The sequence below is a fragment of the Cornus florida genome, unplaced genomic scaffold, assembly GCF_030987335.1.
Source record: "Cornus florida cultivar Cherokee Brave unplaced genomic scaffold, ASM3098733v1 CherokeeBrave_3.0.0_Hap2_Chr07, whole genome shotgun sequence".
Lineage (NCBI taxonomy): Eukaryota > Viridiplantae > Streptophyta > Magnoliopsida > Cornales > Cornaceae > Cornus > Cornus florida.
Genome location: NW_026775577.1, coordinates 14,554,296 through 14,581,603, shown reverse-complemented (window position 1 = coordinate 14,581,603; position 27,308 = coordinate 14,554,296). Strand labels below are relative to the sequence as shown.

The window sequence follows — 27,308 nt, the reverse complement described above, 5'->3', positions numbered from 1 at the left end:
ATATATATATATATATATATATATATATATATATATTACGGATTACCCACGGATCGGATTCACGGATCGGATCGGATTTTTGACAGCCTAATCCGTGATCCGATCCGTTGACTACGAATTCAATATTTTAAAATCCGCCACCGATCCGTAGGTCTGGTAATCCGATCGGATCGGATCAGATCGGATTGGGTTCGCGGATTGGCTGATTTTTTGCCCACCCTATTTCAAAGTCCATTCATTAGCCTTGTCGAGTTACAATAGCAATCTATACTACCAAGATTAATTAATGCTCAAAGAAATAAAATTCGAGTAAAAGAAAATCGTATAGAATGATAATAATTCTATTCTAGTCCAATCATTAATAATAGCATGTATGGTCACACGGAAGAACTCTTATCATTTTCTTATGTCGTTTTCATTTATGGTGTGTCTTTCGTTTTTACATTCTTTATGCAATAATAATTACGGTTTTAGTGGGTAACTATTTATGTTTATAATTTATTATTTATATAAATAAATTTAAATATATATATATGTTTGTTAATGTTATTTATATTTTTGATTATATAAATTCACTTATATTACTGTCCACGCAGGTTAATTTTATAAACGTCAAAACCACGTTTATAAGATTATGTGTTTTTGTCTGAAGTTTTTTTTAAATAAATTTAAATATTAAGAAAATAGATAATTAAAAAGCAAAACAAATATCATTCTCCCTTTTTCGTGTAGCAACATCTCCGGCTGTGCCAAATCCGTTAAAAGATTTTGCTGCAGTGATGAAAGCATCGTATCTGTAGAATCCATTACTTGGACATCTAGCATCATTTCGGTATTTAAGCATTTGGTTGAAAAGTGCAAGGCTGATGAGGGAGCCAATATTGCCGCCGCCGCCGCCGCCAGGGGAAGGGGTGGGATTGGGGGCATTTGGAGTTGAGCCACCAGACTTGCATTGGCAACCTTTTGTGCAGTAGTCAGACGTGGTGCCACAAGAACCATATTCACTACAGCATAGCCCATTTGGGCATAGGGCACCCCAGCTTGTCTACCACATTGTTCAGCCGATATAGCCAATATTGAGGCTAAGGTGAAGAGAATCAGAGTCCAAAACCTCATATCTTTTGATAAATGCATGGTGTGTAACGATGTACATGTGTCAAGGCAATGAGACTAGAAGGGTATATATATATATATATATATATATATATATATATATATATATGTAAGGGGTTGTATTGACTATTCAAGTCAAGGATGGTTGGCTGATATTTTGGGTTATATGACTCTAGACTACTAGTTCTTGTAATGGAATTAATTGCACGGTAGTACTATGGACTTGTCATTGAAAGGACCCGCGCGTCTTCAAATTTTTTTTTTTTTTTTTTTTTTTTACAAGGCAAACAAGACATAACCACAAGAAACATAGAAGAAACATGAAGCACAGAGTTGAAGATAAAAACAACAGCAACTACCAAGGCAGCCCATAAAACACTTGACAAGAGAAAGGCTGAGATCTAGAGAGCATAGCAATCTGATGTGCTAAAGAATTTGTAGCACGACGAGCATGCGCAACCCGAGCAACAGTAAAAGCTTGCAGAAGATGCCGAATGTTATAAACAAGAGGCAAGATGGATGCAGGACAAGAACAGACACCATTCACAACCTTGCATAAGATAAAAGAATCACTCTCAAAACATAAACTGTGAAAACCAAAATTTCGAGCCCAAATCAAAGCATTCCTCATAACAAAAGCCTCAGCCGAAAGAGCTAAAGATGCAAAGAAAGAATTAAGGACAGCAACACGCAAAACAACTCCCAAATGATTTCGGAAGACAAGGCCACCTCCAGCTCATCCTGTGCAGGCAAAGAAGGTGGCATCCATATTACATTTGATGGAACCAAGAGCCGGAGGCGACCAAACCACAAAGTCAGAGAGGAGAGATGGGGAGGAAATCCGACATCCCAGCTGCTGAATCTGAATAGCATCCCTAAACTCCCAAAAAGCTGAAACGGCTGTGGAAACAACCTATTGAGGGCTAGACATCGAACCATGAAAAACTAAGTTGTTCTGACATTTCCATATTGCCCATGCAACAAAAGAGGCCAAACTACAGACATCAACCCCATGGGAGCACATATCAAGCCACCACTCAGCAAAGGAGCGAACACCCCATGTCTGAAAATCCAATCGAAGAGGAGAGAACTTCCAAACAAGGATAGACTTTGAGCAACGCAAAAACAAGTGATCCACCATTTCAAGACCTTCGCCACAAGAAAGATAAAAATCATCAGCAAACAACCCTCGAAACTTTAAAGTAGCCCTAGTTGGAAGAACCCCATGAACACACTGCCAAAGAAAATGCTTAACCTTTGGAAAACTTTGATAGTTCTAGATAGTAGTCCAGCACTTTGGATTAATAATTGAATGATGCACAGGGTGATCAAGAAGAGAAAAAGCCACATGGTACGCTGATTTTATAGTAAAATTACTGTGATCAGCAAAAGTATTCTCTTTTTTACCTTTTTTTCTCTGTTTTAGGCGATTCAGCAAAGATTAGGGTTTCTTTTGGTTTTTACACGAAGGGGGTTCGGCCATCATGGAGTAGGGTCAGACCTCCTCCCTCACGACGACGGTGATTGATTCCAGCCGGATTATGACTCCTACACGTCCTACTTTTAGTAGTTTTTTTGACAATACTACATCGTCATCCTTCAAAAATTTGAAATTCCACAAAGAATGTCGAGGGGTTAAAGTTTCGATAACTGAAGAAGATGTTGCAGAAGAAGTAGCGTTTTGGAAGACCTCGGTGGTGAGCTATGTCATGGGCAAGAAACCTTACTATCCCTATTTCAAAGCTTTTGTTACAAAATATTGGTCTAAGGATTTTAAGCTTATGTATCTGAAGGATGGCTTCTTTATGGTGAGATTCAAGAATGAATATGATATACAGACTTTTTTTATCTCGAATCCATACATTTGAGGGGCGGCCAATTATTTTGAAAAAATGGGACAAAAATGTTAATCTGGTTAAGGAGGTGATGGAGACTGTACCAACTTGGTTACGGATATATGATTTGCCAGTTCATTGTCGAAAGGAGAGTTCAGTGTCTAAAATTTGTTCTTCATTTGCAACTCCTATTTACATAGATGATCCTGAGATACACAGAGATAAAGGACAGTTTGTGAGGGTAATGGTGGAGGTGTATGTCAATGAGGAGTTACCGACCTCTACGATTGTAGATATTCATGGTTGTGATTGTATTGATTTGGAGTATGAATGGAAACCTATAGTGTGTGGAGTATGCAAGAGAGTGGATCACATAGAAGTTCAATGTCCTCAGAAGGTTTTGAAGACCATACAGAACAAGCCCAAGAAGCAAACAGAAAGATGGGTGGTTAAACAAAAGGGTAAGATTGTTGAGGTGGACAGTGAGGACCAAGTGGTTGATAAAATTATTGAGAGAGTGGTGCAGAATAAACCTGCGCAGACTGTGATCACTTCAAATGCATTTGATGTGCTAGAGAATATTGAAGATGACACGGAATAAAGAGAGGTTGAAGATGAGGCTGTTGGGGATGGACCAAAATGTGATACAAGCGGTGTCGAATTCCAAGAGGGGGTTATTACTCAGATGAAAACTGATTAAATTGTGGAAGTTAACAATGAAGTGATTAATGAAGAGGTATATCTCCAAAAGGATAATTATTCTTTGGAAGTGTGTCAAGTGACTCCAATTCAAGCTATTCATCCAGTCTCAGCTGAGGTGAAGCAAATAGACAGTAAGTATGAGATGGTTGATCTTGCTGGATTCAAGGAGGGTGGTTTGAAATTGGAAGCTATAGGAGATGGCAAGATGTCTAAACAAAGGGATAAATCTCAGGTGCCTATTTCAGATAGAGTGACTAGAGGTATGCAAGCTTGCAGTGCTTCACTGCCTCCTTCTTCTCAATGTTAGGCGCTTGAAATGTTAGAGGCCTTAATAGGTCTCCAATGCAAAAGGAAGTTAAGCAATGAACAATTTTGCTTTAACTGTCCTTGTTGAAACTAGAGTTAATGAGGGAATTACAAGTCAAATATGTTAGGGAAAATCTGGTTTGGATGGAATCATGATATGTTTGATGTGGTTTTGCTGAAGGAAGATTCTCAAGCTATGTTGTTTCATGTAAAACACATTCTGTCTGGTAGTGTGGTGTACATCTCTACTGTTTATGCTGCTAATAAGGCTACAAATAGAAAAGATCTATGGAAGTCTCTCAGGGATCATGAAACTGTGATTGCAGGTCCTTTGATTGATGTGGGTGATTGGAATATGGTTAAGGCTAATCATGAGAAGAAGGGTGACAAGAGAGTATCTCAGACTTTATTAGATGAATTTAATGGGATTATTTTTTATATTTGTATGGAAAAGATGCCCATAAATAATGGAGAATGGTCTTGGTGTAACAAACAGATAGTTCAATCTAGGATTAATGCTAAACTTGATAGAGTTTTGATTAATTCTAGCTGGCTGCACAAGTTTGCTGATGCTGAGGTTACTTTAACTCCAGCTTCTCTCTGATCACTATCGTTTGGCTATTCATTTGAATTTTAGAATTTTAGTAAGACGGAAACCTTTTAAATTCTTAAAAATTTGGTGTCCTCAGGAAGATGTGAAAGGGGTTGTTTTTGCAGCTTGGAATACAGTTGTTACAGGGAATCCTTTACATGTCTTGTAGAAAAAACTTAGAGAAGTTAAAGTTGCTGTAAAAGAATAGAATAAAAGGAAGGGGGTTATTACAGAGCAAGTGTTTACAGCTAAGGAGGAGTTACACATTGTTTAGATGGTGATTTTACAAGATCCATTAAATTCTGAGTTGATTGATCAGGATAAGGAAGCTAGCTACAAGCTTCAGAATTGTTTGGACTTGGAAGAGATTATGTAGGCTCAGAAGGCTAGAGTGAAATGGCTCAAAGAAGGGGATAAATGTATAGATTTCTTTCATAATGTGGTGAACCAAAGGAGAAGCAACAATGCAATTACAGCTTTGGAGAACGTTACAGGTGAAGTGTCCACTAATCCTTCTACAATTAAGGAATGGTTTGTTAAGTATTATTCTGATTTATATAATGATAATGGAGATATAAATGTTAAGGTTATTAATCCCAGAACTCAGTTATCTCAGGTAGATAGGTTTGATATTGATAGTGGTTTCTCTGCTGAGGAAATAAAAAGTGTGGTTATGCAATTCAACCCTGATAACCTAATGGTTTCCCTACTAGGTTTTTTCAAAAAATTTGGGATATTGTTAGAAAAGATGTTGTGAATGGAGTTATGCATTTTTTTAATAATGGGACTCTTCCAAAGGGAGTTAATTCTACTTTTCTTACTCTTATCCCTAAGAGTAACCATGGAGACAAAATTGCAAATTACAGACCCATTGCTTTATGCAACATTACTTATAAGATTATATCCAAATTGCTTGCCAATAGGTTAAGTACTGTGCTTCCTAACTTAGTAGGGCCTGAACAATCAGCTTTCATAAAGAATAGAAGATTTCATGATAATTTTCTGTTACTGAATGATCTTGTCAAAGGTTTTGGTAGGAAGAAATGAGATCCCTCTATTGCTTTAAAGATTGATGTTAAAAAGGCGTATGACTCAGTGGATTGGGGATTTATTCAAAAGATTCTTCATAGTCATGGCTTTAGTGACAAGTGGATCACATGGGTTAGGGGTGTATAACCACAGCCAATTTTTCTGTGCTCTATAATGCTGTTCTTGCAGGTTATTTTCAAGCTTCCAAAGGCCTTAGATAGGGGTGCCCTTTGTCTCCATTCCTATTTTCCTTTGTTACAGAATATTTCTCTAATCTTATTGCTAAGGCTATAGAGGATGGAAGGATTTAAGAGATGTAATGAGGTGGTCAAATCAGGCTTGAACATCACACATGCTTTCTATGCTGATGATTTGATTATGGTTGTGAAAGCTGAAATAGCTTCACTTAAAGCTATTGATGACATTTTGAATTTCTTCAAGACTTCTTCTAGACTACAGGTGAATAAAGAGAAAAGTTATATCATCTTCTCTAAGGCTGTGAGAGGTAGAAGAAGATTAACTAGAATTTTAAAGTTTCAGGTGGAGCAATTTCCATTCAGGTATCTTGGACTTCCTTTATCAAATAACATTTTAAGAACTGGAGATTACAAGAGTTTGCTTAATAAAGTTGATGCTAGATTGGGGCATTGGAATACTATAAATTTATCTATAGCTGAAAGGTTGGAATTGATAAAATCAGTGTTGTTTTCTTATCTTTATCACTGGATTTTTGGTTTTAAAGTTCCTTGGGTTGTTGTTAATATATTGGAGAAAAGATGTAAACAATTTTTGTGGAGTGGCAAATTAAATACCAAGAAGATGGTTCAGCTCAAGTGGAGTCAAGTTACTTTGCCTGCAAAAGAGGGTGGTTTCAATGTTAGAAGGATCAGAGATATTGATTTTGCAGCAAAGTGAACTATGTGTTGGGATTTTATTCAGCAAAAAGATAAACTTTGGATCAATGGTTGAAGGCAGTGTACTTGACTAAGACAAGTTTTTGGCTGGTTGCTCCTAAGGTGTCTAATTTAACTATTTGGAAATACATTTTGGGGGTCAGAGAGATGCTGTTAAACAATGTCAAATTTCAGGTTGGGGATGATTTGCAGCTCAAGATGTTGACAGATCCTTGGTGTCAAGATCAGTTCTTAATTCAGCTGTTTGGAGCAAATAGATTCAAAGGTTTTGATAGACAAGTCAGTTTTTCTGTGTTAATACATCAAGGGAATTGAGACTTACCTGCAATCTTTTCTGATAACATGAAGAATGTTGTTCAGCAGACTGGTATTCATGCGAGAAGCGACCAAATTCAGTGGAAACATGGGAACTTCTCATTAAAGGTAGCTTGGAATATATGTCGAGCTACTGGGAATGAATGTAAATGGACTAGATTGTGTTGGAAAAAATGTAGACCGCGGATTAGTATTTGTGTTGTCATCATTCTTCATAACAAAAATCTATCCTTTGTGAATTTACAGAAAAGAGGGCTACAAGTTACATCAATCTGTCACAATTGTTTTGCTGGGGATGATTCCAATAAGCATCTGTTTTGTCATTGTGAATTTGCCTTTGAGATTTGGCGAGGGATTTTTGATATGGTGCACATTCAGGATCAAAGGTTTACAAGTCTAAATCACATTGTTGACTGGTTTTTGCCGAATACTGTGTCCAAGTCTATTAAATCCAAGATCTTAAATGGTATTTTTCCAGTTACCATTTGGAAGATATGGTCCAGTAAGAATGCTATGCTACATATAGGAATACAGGAACAGAGCTCTCATGTGGTGCAGGCTATTATTTGGGATGTAATCACATTTCTAAATATTAGTTTAGCTGATCTTTTGATTGTTTTTGACTTGTAATGTTTTTTATTTTGAGATAGGTTGTTTGCTAGAATTGGAAAGTCAATTCCTTTTTCAAAGTTAGGAGATCAGTCTCCTATTGTAATTGTACCCTTTTGAATATTTATAAATCAAAAAATACCCCATTCAGGAAAAAAAAATAAAAATAAAAATAAATAAATAAATAAAAAATAAAAATTACCTTGATCAGAGAAAGCCCACACTTGGTGATCCCCACAACCTCTCAAACTAATTGGAATGCGCCGAATAGCGGACACCACTTCAGCAGGAAAGAGCTGGAAGAGGAGAGGGATGCGCCACGAATAAGTCATAGGGTCAATAAGGTCAGCAACTCGATGAACAACAATAGAATGATTTAGGCACGGCAATATTTCCATGGATGGCACCCAAAAGTCAATCCAAATGCTGAGAGATTTACCATCTCCCACAACCCATCCAAGCCCTTTTTTAAGAATAGGCTTTGATGACCAGATGCTCCTCCACGCCCAAGATGGATTGGACCCAGATCAGCTTCCATAAAGGAACAAGATTGGAAATATATAGCGTTGAACAACTGAAAAGCCAAACCTCGACGAAGCACTTGAAAATTCCACGCTTGCTTGGCTAACAGAGCCGAGTTGAACGCACTCATGTCTCGAAATCCCAAGCCTCCAGCCTTTCTACTTTAACATAGTGAGGCCCAGTTAGACCAGTGAACTGATCTAGAATCAAGATTATTTCGCCACCAAAAAGCACGAATAAGCTGCATAATTTTTTCACATAGGGAAGCCGGTAAGCTGAAACAAGACATAACATAAGTCGGCATAGAACTTAAAACAGTCTTCAATGTATTAAGACAAATTTTAATTGAGTGACCCACATCTCATAACACCAAAGGTCACATGTACCTGCCCGGATCACTTGTTATGATCAACTTGCAATATCTTTTTTCTTGATTCATTTATTTTTTGTGTTTTTTTTGTTAAGTTAGTATTTTACTTCTAAAATAATAAGTCACAGCTTTTAACATGGATAATTATTTTGGAATGGAAGGAATACTTATTATTCACATGAATCCTACTACTTAGGTTTCAAAGGCCAGCCAAAATGACTGGCAGAAGCCATTGCATCCCTTATTTTGGCTTAAATATCATTTTTTCTTTTCACATTGTAAAATTTTTATCACATGATATGTACTTACCACCCTTTGAGAATGCAATTGTGGGGAATAATCCTTCATGATTTCACATTGTGAATTTATTGTGACTATTTTTTCTATAAAAATAATAAATAAATAAATAAATAAAATTAGATTTACAGCAAATTTTATCTCGGCCTCATTGAATACGTTAAAGTCTGTATTTAAATGTAATCCTGTTATTTCTAGAACTGAGGTTTGTGCATTTTTGCACAGGTCTGGATCAAGTGGTTTTTTTTTTTACTGCAGAGTGATTGTGTTAGGCCATTTCGAAATTTTATTTTATAAATTTACCAAATTTATTGATGACAACAATACTAAAAGTATTGATGTTTATTTTGGTTATTATTATCCAACAAGTATGATATCATATCAACAAGAATTGCGTCATTGCCTTAAAATGCAAAAAGAAACTCCAAAGAAAATTATTGAATCTGCTCTACATGCGTATCAAGAGAGTTTCCATATCTTTTCGGTTGAGTGAGGGTATTGTAGACTACACAAGTCAATACTAAGGAGCGAGTTGTGGAAACCACTCAGACCCAAAATGGAAGGTTGAAATTGTTTTATCCGCGGTAGTGGCGGAACTAATATCTTCTCCTCCCATTCTCACCACTGCTGGCCAAACGAAAGGTGGCTTGAATGGCGGCACATAAGGTGCCGGGACAGACTCCGACACAATTTTAACAATCTCCTTCATATCCAGCCTCTCATTCGCCATCGGATGGCAACATGACAGCCCTAAAAGCAGAACCCTCTCGGCCTCCTCCGCCACATAATCTACCCCGAGCCTCTCATCCACTGCCTCTAGTAGGCGGCCATCACGGTGCAAGTACCACACCCAATCAACCACGTATTGAAATGCACCTATCCTAGTGCCAGGCCTTAGGCCAGACACTACTTCAAGCAACACTGCTCCAAACGCATACACATCAGATTGCTGCGTTGCTTTGGCCGTGAGGAAGCACTCGGGGGCAATGTAGCCGGCTGTTCCAATCACGCCTGCAGCCTCGGTGTACGAGTTCTTCTCGTTGTCGAGGGCACGAGCTAGGCCAAAGTCACCTAGCCGGGCATCGAAGTTGGAGTCAAGCATGATGTTGCTGGCCTTGATGTCTCGGTGGACCACCTTCTGATTGTACTCGTTGTGGAGGTAGTGCAGAGCTGAGGCCAGTCCAGAGATGATCTTGTAGCGGAGGTTCCAGCTTAAGGGCTCGTCCTCGGCACTGTTACCGAAGAGGTGCTTGTCCAGGCTGCCATTAGGCATGTATTCATATACCAAGAGGAGCTTCCCATGCTTGTGGCACCATCCTGTGTGACACAAATACATATTATTAATATATTTCTATGCATTGATATATATACATATGTATTGGAATGAACTTTGCAAGATTAGGTTTTTTCAAGTTCTAATTTTATGTTATACTATATATATACATGAGCAGTGTACTTCGAGTTTAGCTTTTTAATATATGGAATTCAAGTGTATAGATCATAAATCTAAAATTTTGAAGTGATCATATAGGATTATTTATCTCATTTCTTTCCTTATTAATCTAGGTCAAAAGCCGTCCAATCTAATGTCGGAGCATGGTATTAAATTATTAATACGGCCAACATATATAGGAAAAAAAAAAAAAAAAAAAAAACTCTACTATTTTCAAATATGCTAATTTTTTTAAACTATTAGGTTTATCAAACTAGTAACAAAAGTATATAAAAATATTATTTAAACTCTTTAATAATTCAAAACACCCTTGACTCTCCCCAAAAAGTCTTTATAAACCTTCATTGTTTCGACGACGAGCTCCAACACACAAAACGGCATATTATAGAAGGCTCACCGGAACCTCCATTGGTAAGCCACTATAAAAATTTCCAAGGCAATACTTGACACCCATTATCTAAATCAAATGCAATAGGGCAACAGCCACTACCTAAAATCTCACATTCATATTATTCCTGTAATCTATTTATAAAACAAAGAGTACCTAAAATAGTATAAGTTTTGGGTACATGTCAATACATTAAAACTCCAAAAAATGTAACTAAAATTTTATCTACCTGCCTCCTGGTAAAGCCAGGGACGGAGTCAGGAATTTGTTTCCGGGGGGGCGTATTAAAGATGATAAATTATATGTTTTTCAAGCGAATAGTGATGTAAGATAATAAGTCAAAAAATAGAACCGTAATAATAGTGGAATAAAAGCATTTAATAATTTGAAAAATAATTATTTTAAAAAAATGGAAACATAAAATACCGACCTTAAAGAGTCCTTTTAGCAACAAATTTAATTACCAAACTTTGACGAGAAAAAAAATATATATATCTATATATATATATATATATATATAGTTTGAATAAAGGAATGCAACTTTTTTTTTGAGAGAATATAAAAAAGAAGAAGAAGAAGAAGAAGAAGATGATGAGGAGGAGGAGGAGGAGTAAGAATGAAAAGAAAGGAAAAATTAAAGATATTTTTTAAAAATAATTATTTTAGTGGGCATTTTTGTAAAATTTTAAAAATTATAGGCCTATTTGCAATAAAAATTAATTGGCCCAAGGGTAAATAATTATTTCAGGGGGCATTTTTCACTTTTTTTATAAATTATTGGCCTATGTGTAATAAAAATTAATGGCCATTTTCTAGAAGAAAAAAAAAATTTATTTTCCGGGGGGGCATTTTGAAAACTTTTCTAAATTATAAGCCATTTTGTAATTAAAACTAATGGGCCAACATGGGCCCCCCCTCGGCCTATGCTGGCTCCGCCCATGGGTAAAGCTATATAAGATTGCAATGAACAATATCAACTTTGAATCCTCCTATTGAAGAATTAAAGGAGTAACTTCAAGCAATTATCTACCGGAAAAGAGCTATTTTCAACAACTCAACAACAAGAAGCATCCCTGTAAATGGCATTAAAATGGTACCGCCCTCATATAATCATATTTGAGTTCTGAGTTTCCACCAATAATTATGAAATTTCTACATGATTTGCATCAGTAAATCAGATCAAAATCTCATTACCTCCCACTTAATTCATTCGCTTCCAATCATCATCACTTAATTGGTCCTCAATTGGTCCTCAATGTCTTCCTTGGCCTAACTACCAACACCACTGTCACTCTTTAGTGACGGCGAGGATGAACTCTATCGAAGATACGAGGACAGAACCGGCGGGCAAGTATAGATTGAACTTACCAGCAGTGAACCGACGCCGGTGAGTTTGAGGATCGTGTTGCGCGGGTGACGGACTGTTGTTGTCGACGATGGTGCATGATGCTTTGGCTTCATTTTTTTCTCTGAGTTGCTCCGTTTTGTGTGCTGAAGCTCGTCGAGAATAATGGAGGTTTATGAACTTGGAGCATGCTGGACTTTTTGGAAAGAGAGAAAGAAATTTTGGACCATTAAAGAATTTAAATAGTGTTTTGTATACTTTTGTAATTTGTTTGTTAAAATTAACTATCAAACATAATAGTCTAAAAAGAAAATTGTTTTTAAATTTTCCCCAACCAATTAAGGACACGTCTGTGTCCTCCACTTCTTTTAATTTCTCATATATATCTAATCTAATGGGAATAAACGTAACTTATAGCTTAGAGTTGCACCTCGCAAAATAATTCTACAATAACACGTCAATGTATACAAGTGAAAAATAATGTATTTTCCTAACCAAAACAAAACTAGAGGAAGATACAGTGTCACTATCAGGGACCGAGTCTACTTATCCTTATAATATAAATACCATATGTTTCAACAAATTTGACTCTTTATCTTTTTCTATTAAATAAAAAATTCAATAGGACCTGTCTAGTGTGTTGCGGAGTTGTTGCATCTCAGCAAAGGTTGGTCAAAGTCCAATTTTTCCATAGATTAATGAAATGGGACTAAGAAATTTATTTGTAATGTATTTGTAGAATAAACACATTAGACCATCAGTAAAGGGCTTACCGAGTAATGGGACGAGGTGTCTATGCCGGAGACGATTAATGATGGCAAGCTCGGCCAAGAAATCATCCTGTCCCTTAATGCTGTCCCTGGAGAACCACTTCACGGCCACCTCCGAATCCTCACCCGGTAACAACCCTTTGTACACCATACCAAAACCTCCTTGACCCAACTTGTTCCTCTCGTGAAAGTTGTTTGTACCTTTCTTCAAATCTTTAAATCGAAACTCCGTTGGCATACCTGGCAATCTCTTCAGAGCCCGCAGGATGTTAGGGTCCGATCGGGCCAACTTCCTCCAATAAAAGAAATAGGCCAAAACCATGGCCGAAATCACCAGCAGCGACACCCCAGACCCGAGGACGATTATTAGACCCGACGAGGGATGCTTGTTCTCATTCAGCCCCGAGGACAAGGGCTTGTTTCCAAGATGGTACTCAACTGTCAGATTCCATCTGAGCACGTAGTTCAACTGGACCGCGTTGTTGCCAGTCGAAGCCGCAAAACCGAAGTATGAATACTGAGCCACCACATCTCTGAGATCAAGATATGATATCAGCACAGGCGAGTCAGGTCTGTCCGGTGTAGGACCATCAATTGAAGCTTTTTCCACCATAATGTTCTTCGAAAACCCATCGTACTGGACCCAAACATTGTAAAACTTGGCCTCCTTGGGAGCGAGTTCTATGAGGGGGGTTAGGCCAAGGGGAGTTAAAGACACGACCATTTTAGATCGGACGCTGTTGATGTTTAGGCCGATGTGGTTATTGTCCGGGTCGAAGTCCTGCTTGAACGTGTTGAACTCGACCGCCACCAAACGGTCGGTGGAGTTGCCATCGGTTGTGGAGTTTGTCAAGCTCATGTAATGCCCTTCGCTCCCGGGAGGAATGGCCTTGTCTGGGACAATGATGAAGGCGAGCCCTTCGCCTGCTTGGGCCAAGTCTACCAACTGATAGATATTGATGAGGAAGGACGAGTTAAAAGATACAACTGATGTGGCCGAATTATTGGGCTGGACTTCATCGTCCCAGATTTTGAAAGTCCGATTGAGAAGGACTCTTCCAGATCGATTGTAGAGACTGAAACTGCTGCTGGCTGTGTCGGGGTGATTTGAAGGGCATCGTTACTGATGACCGCAGGGTATTCATTCGCCAAGTTGTCCTTGTTGGAATTGTTGAACGAACCGTATTGGGCTTCGAAGTTTTGTGCTCCGAAAACCATCTCTGCCGAGAAACAGAGGAGGGGGAGGATTGTGACAAGCTTCGCAGTCAGCAGGTGTAATGTTTGTGCCTTTATATATATATGTGTGTGCGGTGTGTATTAAAAAAAAAAAAAAAAAAAAAAAAAAAAGTGGGACCCATAAATGTTAAGACCATGTTTTTTTCACTGTAATCTCATCTTCTCTCTCTCGCGACCATCTCTCTGTTTGTCTCTCGGCTCCTTCTCTTTTTTCTTTTTTCTTTTTTTCACTTCAAGCTTTAACCCTTGATTGCTCTCTCAATCCTTGCTGGATTTAGGTGCCGTTTGAGGCAAAACGACGAGCCCTACGTGCCAGTATTAGAAATTCCAGCTTTTGGTCCTCTTTGGGAGCTCGAATTTGAAGACCCATTTTCTAGGGTTTTGGTGCAATCTTGAGGTAGGGGCCCTTAATTCATGAAATCTTGTACCTTAATGAGTTAATTGCCTCTAATTGTTGTTTAATTTGATTAGTTGTTTAAAATCTAGAGAATTGTTTATATGTATGCATATATGTTAGTTGTGTGACTATATTTGTTGATTGTTCTATGTGAAGCATGTTTAGGACTTGATTATATATGTTCATTGTGCTAGAACTTGTTATGTATAAGCATGTTATGACTTTCTTGATTATTCTTGCGAATTATGCCATGTTGTTTAAATTGGATAAAGTATGGAATGATGAACTTGTGTATGTCATTGAGGTATTCATGCATTAACATTGGGCAGGAAAAGGGAAAGAATTGATTTACTTCAAAAAGGGGAAATTTCGGGAAAGTGTTTTTGATGAAATGATTTTATGCGAAACCCGGTCGCTGTGGGGTCACCAACGGGCCGGAGGTTAATATAGCCTAGAGGGGACTAGGGAGTCGCCCTAGTGTGGTTAAGCTAGCTGGGCCCCATAATGACGCCACGGGGTTACCAAGGGTCAGGGACACTAGCCAATCCTCCTCTCGTGTCGCGGCGGGGTTACCAAAGGGCGGGCTGTATTAACGTTTGAAAGTGATGGTTTTGAGAATGAAAATGGGGAGTGTCATTGACATGCATTGCATTGCATTGCATTGTTTATAATTGGAATTGAATTGTATGTTGTATTTGATCCCCTACGTTATATGATCCCTATCTCCCATTGGCCTATGCTTTGCTTGAATTCACAAGGACACAAGATTTGTGTCTTAAGTGTTTCTGCTGAGCTATATGCTCACCCCTATATCTATATTTTTTTTTTCAGGTCTTGGAAAAAAACCGGTGGATGACAATCCACCCCAACTTTGAAAGTTGCTAGAGGAGCATTTTCCTTGTTATTTTGTAATAGACTACTCCTTTGTTCATCCCTCATTTTTTGTAAAATTCCAAAGGTGTAATGATGTAAATTTCTTTTAAAGAACCATGATCATGTAATACACTTATGATACTTGATGACATATGGGATGCGAACTTGATGATATGTAACTTGTTGATGAATGGAAGAATAATCCTAGCTTAAAGCATTGTCTAGATTAGTAGGTTGTATCATTATCTTTTGCTGCCGTGAATTCGAAAATTAGTTGCATGACAGGTTAATTATGCATTTAAACAGGTTGCGGTAGGTCCATTTTTAGGGGAGGTTATGCCGAATTTTTTTTTTTTTTAAATTCTTGGCATCAGTTAGGGTCGTTACAAATTTGGTATCAGAGCAAAGGTTCGAAAACCTTTAGGACGACGGGTAGAGGCCTACATAGAGTCGCATGGAATGTTGTTTGTATTGTTTACTTGACTACTTGCTACGCGGTATCTTATTTAAATGAGCATGCTTAACTGCCTATGTATTTACTTGCTTACTTGTTTATGTTAAAATGTTTCTTGCATAGTCTTGCATGCTAAGTGTTGTACGGTATTAATTCTTGTTGAGTCATCCACAATGGACCTTAGTGTCATGTTTCTGAATCGTTTTCTCATTTTATAGCACGATGTCACGGCGTGAGGAACCTAGAGAAGTTGGCCCTAGGCCAACAAGGGGCGATGTTGGTGAGAGCTCTAGCTCCAATCCGGTGGAGCCAGTTGATGAGAACATGCTTCTTAGGGACTTAATTCCCCTAAGAGCTGTTCCCCCAAGAAGAGAGAATGTTGAAACACCTGTACCCGTAGAAGTGGGTGAAGGTTCTGTGGCACTAGAGTTGAATCGATTGTTGTAAAATGCCGTGAGAGCAACTATTGTTGCTCAGCCGCAGTTGGTACCACAACCTACAGTTCGAGTTGAGGAGACTTCAGCTCAGAAGCATCTCAAGATCATTAAGGGGTTTTCTCAGCTGATGCCGATTATGTTGGAGGGCGGTGCGGACCCAATGGTAGCCGACAACTACATGGATCAAGTCGAAACTCAGTTGACCTCAATGGATATGACAGAGGATCACTTGAAGATCATCCTAGCAACTTACAAGTTTGCTATGGATGCCAAGGTTTGGTGGAAGTCGATCACTAACCAGTATAAGATTGAAGAGATGAGTTGGGACAGGTTCAAGGAACTGTTTTATGAAAAGTACTTTCCGCTTTCCAAAAGATGGGAGTTACAAGACCAGTTTCATAATCTTATTCAAGGGAACATGTCAGTGGCGGAGTATGAGAACAAGTTCACCTCACTCTCCCGTTTTGCTCCAGAAGTGGTAAGAGATGAAGCTAACAAGACTCGGAAGTTTGTCTCGGGTCTTAATGATCGAATGAGGCCGTTGATCATGGAACAGTTTATTAAGGTTTACTCTGAAGCAGTGGAAAGGGCTTTGATGCTGAAGGCTGACAATAGAGAGAAGGATGCAAGAAGAGAGCAATTGAAGCAAAAGAGGGGTGCAGGGCCATCCTCAGAGGGATCTTCTTGGAAAAGGAACAGGGGCAGTCTATCTCAGTTTCAGGGGCAACAGTCTACAAGATCTGCTCCTACCACTCCTATGCTAGCTGGACCTGACAAGAGTGCAGTTGTTTGTTATCAGTGTCAGCAGCCCGGACATTACAAGTCCAGTTGTCCGATGAGATCGTCTTCAGTTTCGTCAGCTCCGAAGGCTTGTTATGTGTGTGGCCAGCAGGGTCACTTGATTCGTGATTGTCTGGGTCAGAGAGCAGGCACCATTAGTGGCAGAGGGTCACAGCAGAGGCCGTCACAATCGACTACAGTTCTGTCAGGTTTCAGACCACCACCACCACAGCCTACTATGTCTTTACAGGGTTCACGATCAGTTAGGAGGGATACTCCTACTATGTCAATGCAGCAATCAGGTGTTCAGGTTGGCAGTCCTCAGGCACAGGTACCACAGGGACGTGTTTTTGCACTGGCACAGACCGATGCATCTTCTGGACCGTTAGTTCTTCGAGGTATATTTCCAGTGTTTGGTTATTGGGCCCGTGTTTTGTTTGACTCTAGTACATCTCATTCTTTCATTTCATCATCATTTGCACTTGTATCGGGGTTAGAGGTTAGTTTCATGGATCGGGCATTATGTGTTGATACGCCAGTTGGGGTTTCAGTGTCATTGAGCCGAGTTGTGCGGGATTGCTCCATTGTGATAGCCGGGCAGACCTCTGTGTTTGACCTTATCCTCCTAGAGATGACTAGCTTTGATGTCATTCTCGGGATGGATTGGTTGGCTTCATTTCATGCCACGATCGACTGTTACAGAGGAAGGGTTACAGTTTGCACTCCCGAGGGAGACTGTTCTTTTTCGTGGGAGATCGGAGTGATTCCCATATTTCATCGTTTTATGGAGTTCGTGGACGAAGTCATGGTGATTATTTCTTAGCTAGTCTTTTAGCCGAAGAAGATGATGTCGTGGGAGAAGTTTATCCGGCGATTGTTTGTGACTTCTTGGATGTTTTTCCAGAAGATTTGACAGAGTTGCCTCCACATCGAGAAGTAGAGTTCACTATTAATTTGATGCATGGTACTGCGCTGATTTCTATGGCACTGTATCGTATGGCACCAGTTGAATTGGAAGAATTGAAGAGGCAACTTGATGATTTGAGGATGAAAGGTTTCATCCGACCGAGTGTGTCACCGTGGGGCGCACCGGTCTTGTTTGCTAAGAAGGAAGATGGTTCGTTGAGGTTGTGCATTGATTATCGGAAGTTGAATCATGCCACCATCAAGAACAAGTATCATTTGCCGATGATAGATGATTTATTTGATCAGTTGAGGGGAGCCAGTTGTTTCTCGAAGATTGACTTGAGGTCTGGCTATTATCAGTTGTGGGTTAGGGATGAGGATATCCCGAAGACAGCATTCCGTACACGGTATGGACACTATGAGTTCCTTGTTATGCCTTTTGGCTTGACTAATGCGCCAGCGGCATTCATGGACTTGATAAACCGCATCTTTCACGATTACTTGAACCAGTTTGTGGTAGATTTCGTGGATGACATTCTTGTGTACTCACGGACTCGGGAAGATCACGAGGTCCATTTGAGTATTGTTTTACAGATTTTGCGGGAGCACCGATTGTATGCCAAATACGAGAAATGTAAGTTTTGGCTACAAGAGGTGAAGTTTTTGGGGCATGTTGTTTCAGAAGGTGGAGTATCAGTTGATCCATCAAAGGTTGAAGCAATTTTAACTTGGGAGCGACCCAAGAATGTGTTTGAGATCCACAGTTTCCTTGGTTTAGCGGGTTACTATCAGAGATTTGTGAAGGATTTCTCCCGTTTGGCAGCTCCTATGACCCGTTTGACCCGGAAAGGGGTCAAGTTTGTCTGGAATGAGGCCTGTGATTCATCTTTTCAGGAGTTGAAGACGAGATTGACTACAGCTCCAGTGTTGGTGATACCTGAGCGTTGCTTGGGTTATGTGATCTATTGTGATGCTTCACGTGACGGGTTGGGATGTGTGTTAATGCAGGATGGTAGAGTAGTGGCTTATAGGTCTCGGCAGTTGAAGACTCACGAGTACAACTACCCTACTCATGACCTGGAGTTAGCGGCAGTTGTATTTGCCTTGAAGTGTTGGAGACATTACTTGTATGGTGAGAGATTCGAGGTATTTTCAGATCACAAAAGTCTCAAGTACCTTTTCTCTCAAAAGGACTTGAACAACAGACAGAGGCGATGGGTCGAATTCTTGGAGGACTACAATTTTGACTTGCAGTATCATCCGGGCAAGGCAAATGTGGTAGCGGATGCCTTAAGCCGAAAATCTCGTGGAACTTTGGCCAGTTTAGCTATTCGGAAGTGGAAGATGCTTGAAGATCTGGCAGAGATGGGATTATAGTGTTGTGATAATGATGCTTGCAGTGAGTCGGCATTCTTATTTAGTCTTGTGGCTCAGCCTACTCTTGTTGTAAGAGTGATTGAGTCATAGAGACAGGACCCGGACTTAGATGCCATCCACGCTTTGATCTCTAGTGGTAAGACAGTGAAAGATTGGGCCTTGCATGCAGATGGGGGTCTACGGTTCAGGGGTTTGTTGGTGGTTCCCACATGTTGTCGTGAGGACGTCCTACGGGAGTTTCACACTTCCCGCTTTGCAGTTCATCCAGGTGGTACTAAAATGTATCACAATTTGAGACGTCAGTATTGGTGGAGCGGGATAAAGAATGATGTTGCACAGTTTGTGGCTAGATGCCTTACCTGTCAGCAGGTGAATGCCGAGCATCAGAGGCCAGCAGGTTTGTTGCAACCATTACCTGTAGCGCAATAGAAATGGGAGCATATTGCTATGGATTTTGTAACAGGTTTTCCAAGGTCAAGAAGGGGCAATGAGGCCGTATAGGTCATCATTGACAGATTGACCAAGACGGCTCACTTTTTGCCTATTAAGGCAACAGATGATGCAGAGAAGCTTGGTGTTCTTTATGTAAAGGAGATTGTAAGGTTGCATGGAGTTCCTGTAACCATTGTGTCAGATAGGGATGCTAAATTCACTTCGAAGTTCTGGGAAGGACTTCAAGTAGCGTTTGGTTCAGCGTTGCATCTTAGTACGGCATTCCATCCACAGACGAACGGTCAGTCGGAGCGTACTATCCAGATTTCGGAGGATATGCTTCGGGCATGTGTGCTTGACTTGGGTGGTAGTTAGGAGGATCACCTTCCACTTATTGAGTTTGCCTACAACAACAGTTATCAAGCGAGTATCCAGATGGCTCCATTTGAGGTGTTGTATGGTAGACCTTGTAGGTCTCCTGTTTGTTGGACTGAGGTAGGTAAGACAGCCGCCTTAGGACCCGACATTGTACTCGAGACTACTGAGAAGATTAAGTTGATAAGACAGAGGTTACTTACAGCTCAGATCCGACAGAAGAGCTATGCGGATAAGCGGAGACAACCGTTATCCTTTGAGGTGGGAGACCACGTTTTTCTACGGGTTTCTCCACGGAAGGGATTGATGAGATTCGGAAAAAGTGGCAAGTTGTCGCCACTATTTATTGGACCGTTTGAGATTTTGGACCGAGTAGGAGAGGTTGCCAACAGGCTTGCTTTGCCACCACAATTGGATAGGGTCCACAATGTTTTCCATGTATCGATGTTACGGAAGTACGAACCGGATCTATCTCACATTTTGAGTTGGGTAGATGTGGACATTGATGAGGATGTTTCCTACGAGGAAGGACCAGTTCAGATTCTGACACATAACAGAAGGTGTTGAGGAACAAGACGATACCAATGGTGAAAGTCCTTTGGACACACCACGGAGTCGAGGAAGCTACTTGGGAGCTCGAACAGGAGGTTCGGTCCAAGTACCCAGCGTTGTTTTCTTCCTCAGGTATGTCTTGATTTCGGGGACGAAATCCTTATAAGTTGGGGAGAGTGTAATGTTTGTGCCTTTATATATATATGTCTGTGTATACGGTGTGTATTAAAAAAAAAAAAAAAAAAAAAGTAGGACCCACAAATGTTAAGACCATGTTTTTTTCACTGTAATCTCATCTTCTCTCTCTCGCGTCTATCTCTCTGTTTGTCTCTCGGCTCCTTCTCTTTTTTCTTTTTTCTTTTTTTCACTTCAAGCTTTAACCCTTGATTGCTCTCTCAATCCTTGCCGGATTTAGGTGCCGTTTGAGGCAAAACGACGAGCACGACGAGCCCTACGTGCCAGTATCAGAAATTCCAGCTTTTGGTCCTCTTTGGGAGCTCGAATTTGAAGACCCATTTTCTAGGGTTTTGGTGCAATCTTAAGGTAGGGGCCCTTAATTCATGAAATCTTGTACCTTAGTGAGTTAATTGCCTCTAATTGTTGTTTAATTTGATTAGTTGTTTAAAATCTAGAGAATTGTTTATATGTATGCATATATGTTAGTTGTGTGACTATATTTGTTGATTGTTCTATGTGAAGCATGTTTAGGACTTGATTATATATGTTCATTGTGCTAGAACTTGTTATGTATAAGCATGTTATGACTTTCTTGATTATTCTTGCGAATTATGCCATGTTGTTTAAATTGGATAAAGTATGGAATGATGAACTTGTGTATGTCATTGAGGTATTCATGCATTAACATTGGGCAGGAAAATGGAAAGAATTGATTTACTTCAAAAAGGGGAAATTTTGGGAAAGTGTTTTTGATGAAATGATTTTATGCGAAACCCGGTTGCTGCGGGGTTACCAACGGGCCGGAGGTTAATATAGCCTAGAGGGGACTAGGGAGTCGCCCTAGTGTGGTTGAGCTAGCTGGGCCCATAATGACGCCGCGGGGTTACCAAGGGTCAGGGACACTAGCCAATCCTCCTCTCTTGTCGCGACGGGGTTACCAAAGGGCGGGCTGTATTAACGTTTGAAAGTGATGGTTTTGAGAGTGAAAATGGGGAGTGTCATTGACATGCATTGCATTTCATTGCATTGCATTGCATTGTTTATAATTGGAATTGAATTGTATGTTGTATTTGATCCCCTGCGTTGTATGATCCCAATCTCCCATTGGCCTATGCTTTGCTTGAATTCACAAGGACACAAGATTTGTGTCTTAAGTGTCTCTGCTGAGCTATATGCTCACCCCTATATCTATATTTTTTTTTCAGGTCTTGGAAAAGAACCGGTGGATGACAATCCACCCCAACTTTGAAAGTTGCTAAAGGAGCATTTTCCTTGTTATTTTGTAATAGACTACTCCTTTGTTCATCCCTCATTTTTTGTAAAATTCCAAAGGTGTAATGATGTAAATTTCTTTTGAAGAACCATGATCATGTAATACACTTATGATACTTGATGACATATGGGATGCAAACTTGATGATATATAACTTGTTGATGAATGGAAGGATAAGCCTAGCTTGAAGCATTGTCTAGATTAGTAGGTTGTATCATTATCTTTTGTTGCCGTGAATTCGGAAATTAGTTGCATGACAGGTTAATTATGCATTTAAACAGGTTGCGGTAGGTCCATTTTTAGGGGAGGTTATGCTGAATTTTTTTAAAAAAAAATTCTTGGCATCAGTTCAGGTCGTTACAGCAGGCCCATGTATTGAGCACTCATTGGAATCGAAAATGGGGATAGAAGAGGGAGAGAGATCAGGTGGTTTTTTATGCCCGCGAGATCATTTTATTACTCCATTAGAATATCTTGAGAGACTTGGTTGACTTTGAATTGAGGTTTGGATAGGTTCTTGGTTTTATGATGCATCATTTAGTTATTTGTTTTTTTCTCCTTTGGTTAAATATTTTTTGATGTATCATTGCTTGGAACTTGCCTTAACTGAACTCGTGGCGGGAGAGAGTTCAAAGTCAGCATTATGTATCATGGGTAGAATTTTTAAATAAATACGGAATATGTTATATATGTATGTATGTGTTTTGTGTGGGGTCCACATATTATTAAAACAATTGATGATGCCTTCAATGAGGACATCTTTTGGTTGGTGTAGGAAGGAAGTTTACTATGGCATATTGAAGAAGCCACATTTTGAAGCTTATAAATGTAGGGGTGGCCACAGATCGGATCGGATCGGATTAGGCATCATTTCTAATCCGATCTACTCACAACGGATTGGAGAATGTTAAATCCGCCACCAATTCATTAGTCCACGGATCGGATCGGATCCGTGAAATGACGGATCGGATCGGATCCAATCCGCGGACTAAGTTTTCTAAATTAGTCTATTTTTAATTTTTTACCAATTTCATATCCAATTACAGAAGTGTAAAATAGAACATAGATTAACCTAATTTAAATGCATAATAACAAGAATAATCAAACTGTAAAATATTACATAACCAAGAGGATAGTAGTTATCCAAATTATTCGAAAAAGCAGTAGTAATATGTCAATATTACATAACAGTAGTAGTGAAGTGAAATAAAAAAAGGGATAGCAGATTCATATGCCAAATATTACATAACCAAAGGTCCAAAAGTAGCAGTGAAGTGAAGAAAAAAAAATAAAAATAAATAAAAAATAAAAAAATAAGTAGCAGACTAGCAGTGCAATGAAAAAAAAGGGATAGCAGAACAATCTCCATAAATCTCCTCAAACTGTAGACTATCAGTAAATACTTACCAAAAAAATAAAAAAATAAAAAACGTCCGGTATTTGGCACACGGATTGCCGCGGATAGAGTTGTTATATATTAATATTATATATATATATATATATATATATATATATATATATATATATATACATATTTTACGAATTACCCACGGATTGCCACGGATCAAATTCACAGATCGGATCGAATTTTTGACAGCCTAATCCGTGATCCGATCCGTGGACTACGGATTTAATTTTTTAGAATCCGCCACCGATTCGTGGGTCTGGTAATCCGATCCGATCCGTACAGATCGGATCGGGTTCGCTGATTGGCGGATTTTTTGCCCACCCCTATGTAAAAGGCCATGTCTTCTGATGCTGTGTACATAGCTTAATAAAAAGGCTTTTCCAATTTCTCTCTCTCTAAGCTCTCACTCATTATTATTCTCTCTACATAAATATATATACATATATTTATTACACGTTATTAGCACGAGCTTTATCCATCTGAGATTTGAAGAAGAAGTTTTCTCTGCCTCTTTCTATCCCAATTATATATCTATTGTGTGATATTAGTTTTGAAAGATTGTTGGGTTGGTTTACTTTATCGAAGAACATTGTATTTCTGACTTCAAAGGGTAAGAAAATTTTAATTATTGATTATTGTTCATAACATAAATTTGTGCACTTAAATGATATATGTGCTCACACTATGGTCGATTCTACCACCTTTTCATGACTGATTTTACTGCTTTTATTATTTAATAATTTATTCAGGTTTTACCACCTTTGTTATTTAAATAATTCATATTATGTTATTGTTTCACTTAATGCCGTTTGATTTATTTATATACTATGTTAAATTATATTTTTATCTTATTGTCACATCTAGTTATTCTAAAAATGTCAAATTTGACAAAGCTAAAATTCGTGGCCTTAGACATATTTGGCAAAAATTATTTATCATGAATTCTGGATGCTCAGATCCATTTAGATGCCATGGGCCTCGGAAACACAATCAAAGATGAGAATGATGCATCATTACAAGATAAAGTGAAGGCCATGATTTTCCTTCGGCGCCATATTAGTGAGGAGCTAAAAACTGACTACCTCACTGAAAGAGATCCACTATGTTTGTGGAACAATTTGAAAGAAAGATATGATCATCAAAAAACAGTTATCCTCCTAAAAGCCCAGGCTGATTGGCAGCCACTGCGGTTGCAAGATTTTAAAACTGTGGCTAAATATAACTCTGCCCTATTTAAAATCAGCTCTACATTGAAATTATGTGGTGATACCATTACTGATGAACTTTTGCTGGAAAAAACATTCACCATATTTCACACCTCGAATGTGCTCTTACAACAACAATATCGAGAGCGCAGATTTAAAAAATGTTCAGAGCTGATATCATGCTTACTGGTGGCAGAGCAAAATAACGAGCTTTTGTTAATAAACCACCAGTCTCATCCAAATGGATCGACACCGATCCCTGAAACATATGTTGCCTCATCCCGCGGTCGTGGACGTGGACGCGGATGTGGTTGTGGTGGTAGAAATGGCCACAATAATGAATATGGTCGTGATAGAAATCATTCTTATTACCGTGAAGAATATCAATCCTCACATTTTCGTACTCAGAGATCTACACCATATTCCCAAAGAAGAGATGTAATACCCCTAATTTTGAAAGGATAGTCTCGGTATTTTTAATTATTGTTTTCTTGCATTTTGTGTGACTGTTTGCTTAATTGTTTAATTGTTTTAATTAGTTATTTGATTTAATTGTGTAATTTAATTGGTTATTTGATTTAATTGTATAATTATGTGTTTAAATTGCATTAATGGATTAATTTAGTAAGTATTAATTTTAATGTAAATAAGTTAAATGAGACGTTACTTAACTAGGGTTTTAGGGTGCTCTAGGAAGTCAATAGGTGTAGCCGACATGGATTAACCTAGAATACACGGATGGGCCGAGTTAGGGCTCTGTCTCTAATATTACAAGGATTATGGTTTTAGGGTTAAGCTTATAAATATACCATTATACTTTAAGTCTAGGGTTTACGATCATAACACTTAGCTCATAGACGTAAACTGAGTTATGTAAAAACAGAGGGTTGAGAACAGAGCACTGTAAGATCTGTCAAGTAGAAGAATAGAGAGGACCAAGGGGGTGTGGTGGTGGACTATCTAGAACCAGAAGAGGCTTGACAGTAGTTCAGTGTTACCGGAACAGTGGACACGACGCCGAGATTTCATAACTGAAATCACAGGTAAGTTCTTTTCTTCCTTTTTCCCGTTGGCTTGTGTTCTGTGCACCTAGATAGTCTCTAGGAGATTAATTGGACATTAATTGAACTATGCATGGTCATTATATGTTATACTTGATTATCCGTTATTGGTGAAATTTATCTGAAATCATTCTGTCATGTATGGTTTTGTATCGTCTCTGTTTTGGCATAAAACGAGCCACTGTTTTAATTTCTGTTTTGAATCTTGCTGCAATAAATCAAGGCCTGAATTAATACTAGATGTGATTAAAACCTTTAAGTTCAAATTAGAGGATAAACAGTAAGGTTTGAATGGCCGGAGACGGAGAAGATGACCTAAAACGGAGCAAAATGAGGCCGGAAGCTCTCAGAAGAGGTAAGAGCCGGCTCCATAGAAGTGGGAGACGGCTCCCACCCATGTAGAGCCGGCTCCAGGCTAAAAGAGCCTACTCTCCAAGAATTAGAGCAGGCTCCCTCTTCAATTTTGATATTCTGATGTTTTTTTTTTTTTACGAGCTGTTGTTGCTGTTGGAACATGGGAACTATTCTGATTACTCTGGGACTTTACAGAGTGATTAAGAAATTAATTTTGGGCTGGCTCCAAGCTAAAAGAGCCTGCTCTCCAAGAATTAGAGCAGGCTCTCTCTTCAATTTTGATATTCTGATTTTTTTTTTTTTTTTACAAGCTGTTGTTACTGTTGGAGCATGGGAACTATTCTGATTATTCTGGGACTTTACAGAGTGATTAAGAAGTTAATTTTATGTGTTAATAGGATCTTTAATTGATTAAAGTTTACCTCTGAATTAACGGAACAAACCGTATAAGATTTATGCATTTTGTATACGGTTAACGGATAGAAGAAAACTTCAATTGTCTAAGCTTAATTTTGGCAATCCAGTGGGACCTAATATGTTTATAAAAATTGTTCTAAATGCATTATAGGGTCATTGATGTTTTGAATTTGATCTATGCATGCTTTGGAGGCTAATTGTTGAAGTATTGAATCTTTTCTGCGATTATATGGATTATTGTTTGGATTTCGGTTGCTAGAATATTAAATATCTTCCTGCAATTATTTAGATAATGTTTTGAACTGTAAATGTGATACCCCTCGATTCTAGAGCCACGGGTGATCAAGTCCGAGCACAGATCCGAAGGATATCAAACAATTAATATTTATTCGAACACAGAATACAAAATGAATTTAAGAAATAATAATAAGCTGAAAGAAACTAAAAGTAAAATCCTTTATAATTAAATACTTAAACTCTGACAATCCAAACTTCATAAGTTTAACAACTCGGGAATCCATCTCCAGTGAACCCCTAATAAAAATCCCAAACTAAATGAAAGTAAAAACTGAAAATAAAATCCCAAATCTATTATTTGGAAAGAAGTCTTACGTCGTCGGTAGAATGGAAGATCGTCTTTGCTCAACTCGAACAAGCTCTAAGACCTAAACCATCAAACACCTGAAAAATAATAAGTGGGTCAGGCCCACTAGCAAGTTCTATACTACTACTACCCAAGCAGAGACCCGATACGCATGTACATCCTAACCAATCCAACAATAACTAAATAGTCCGTAGATACATATATATATAATCACACTACAGGACTCTCACTGGACTACAGGCCTGTCTCAACCTGACTAGTAGGCACCATGCAAAAACGCACCCGAGGTGGGCATGACTACCTAGACCTAGCAGGGTACACATACAACCATCATAGCCAGCTATGCATCCCAATGCATATACGCTCCCTAGCCAACGACTCTGAAACTCAGGCTCATATCGTGGCACCATAAAATATATTTAAATTCCGTT

The 27,308-nt window shown here is 38.8% G+C and overlaps 1 pseudogene; it reads right to left on the bottom strand.

The window, feature by feature from the left end:
- Window positions 1-8,983: 8,983 nt before the first annotated feature.
- LOC132266511 (probable L-type lectin-domain containing receptor kinase S.5) lies at window positions 8,984-13,778 on the bottom strand (annotated as a pseudogene).
- Between the last annotated feature and the right edge of the window lie 13,530 nt (window positions 13,779-27,308).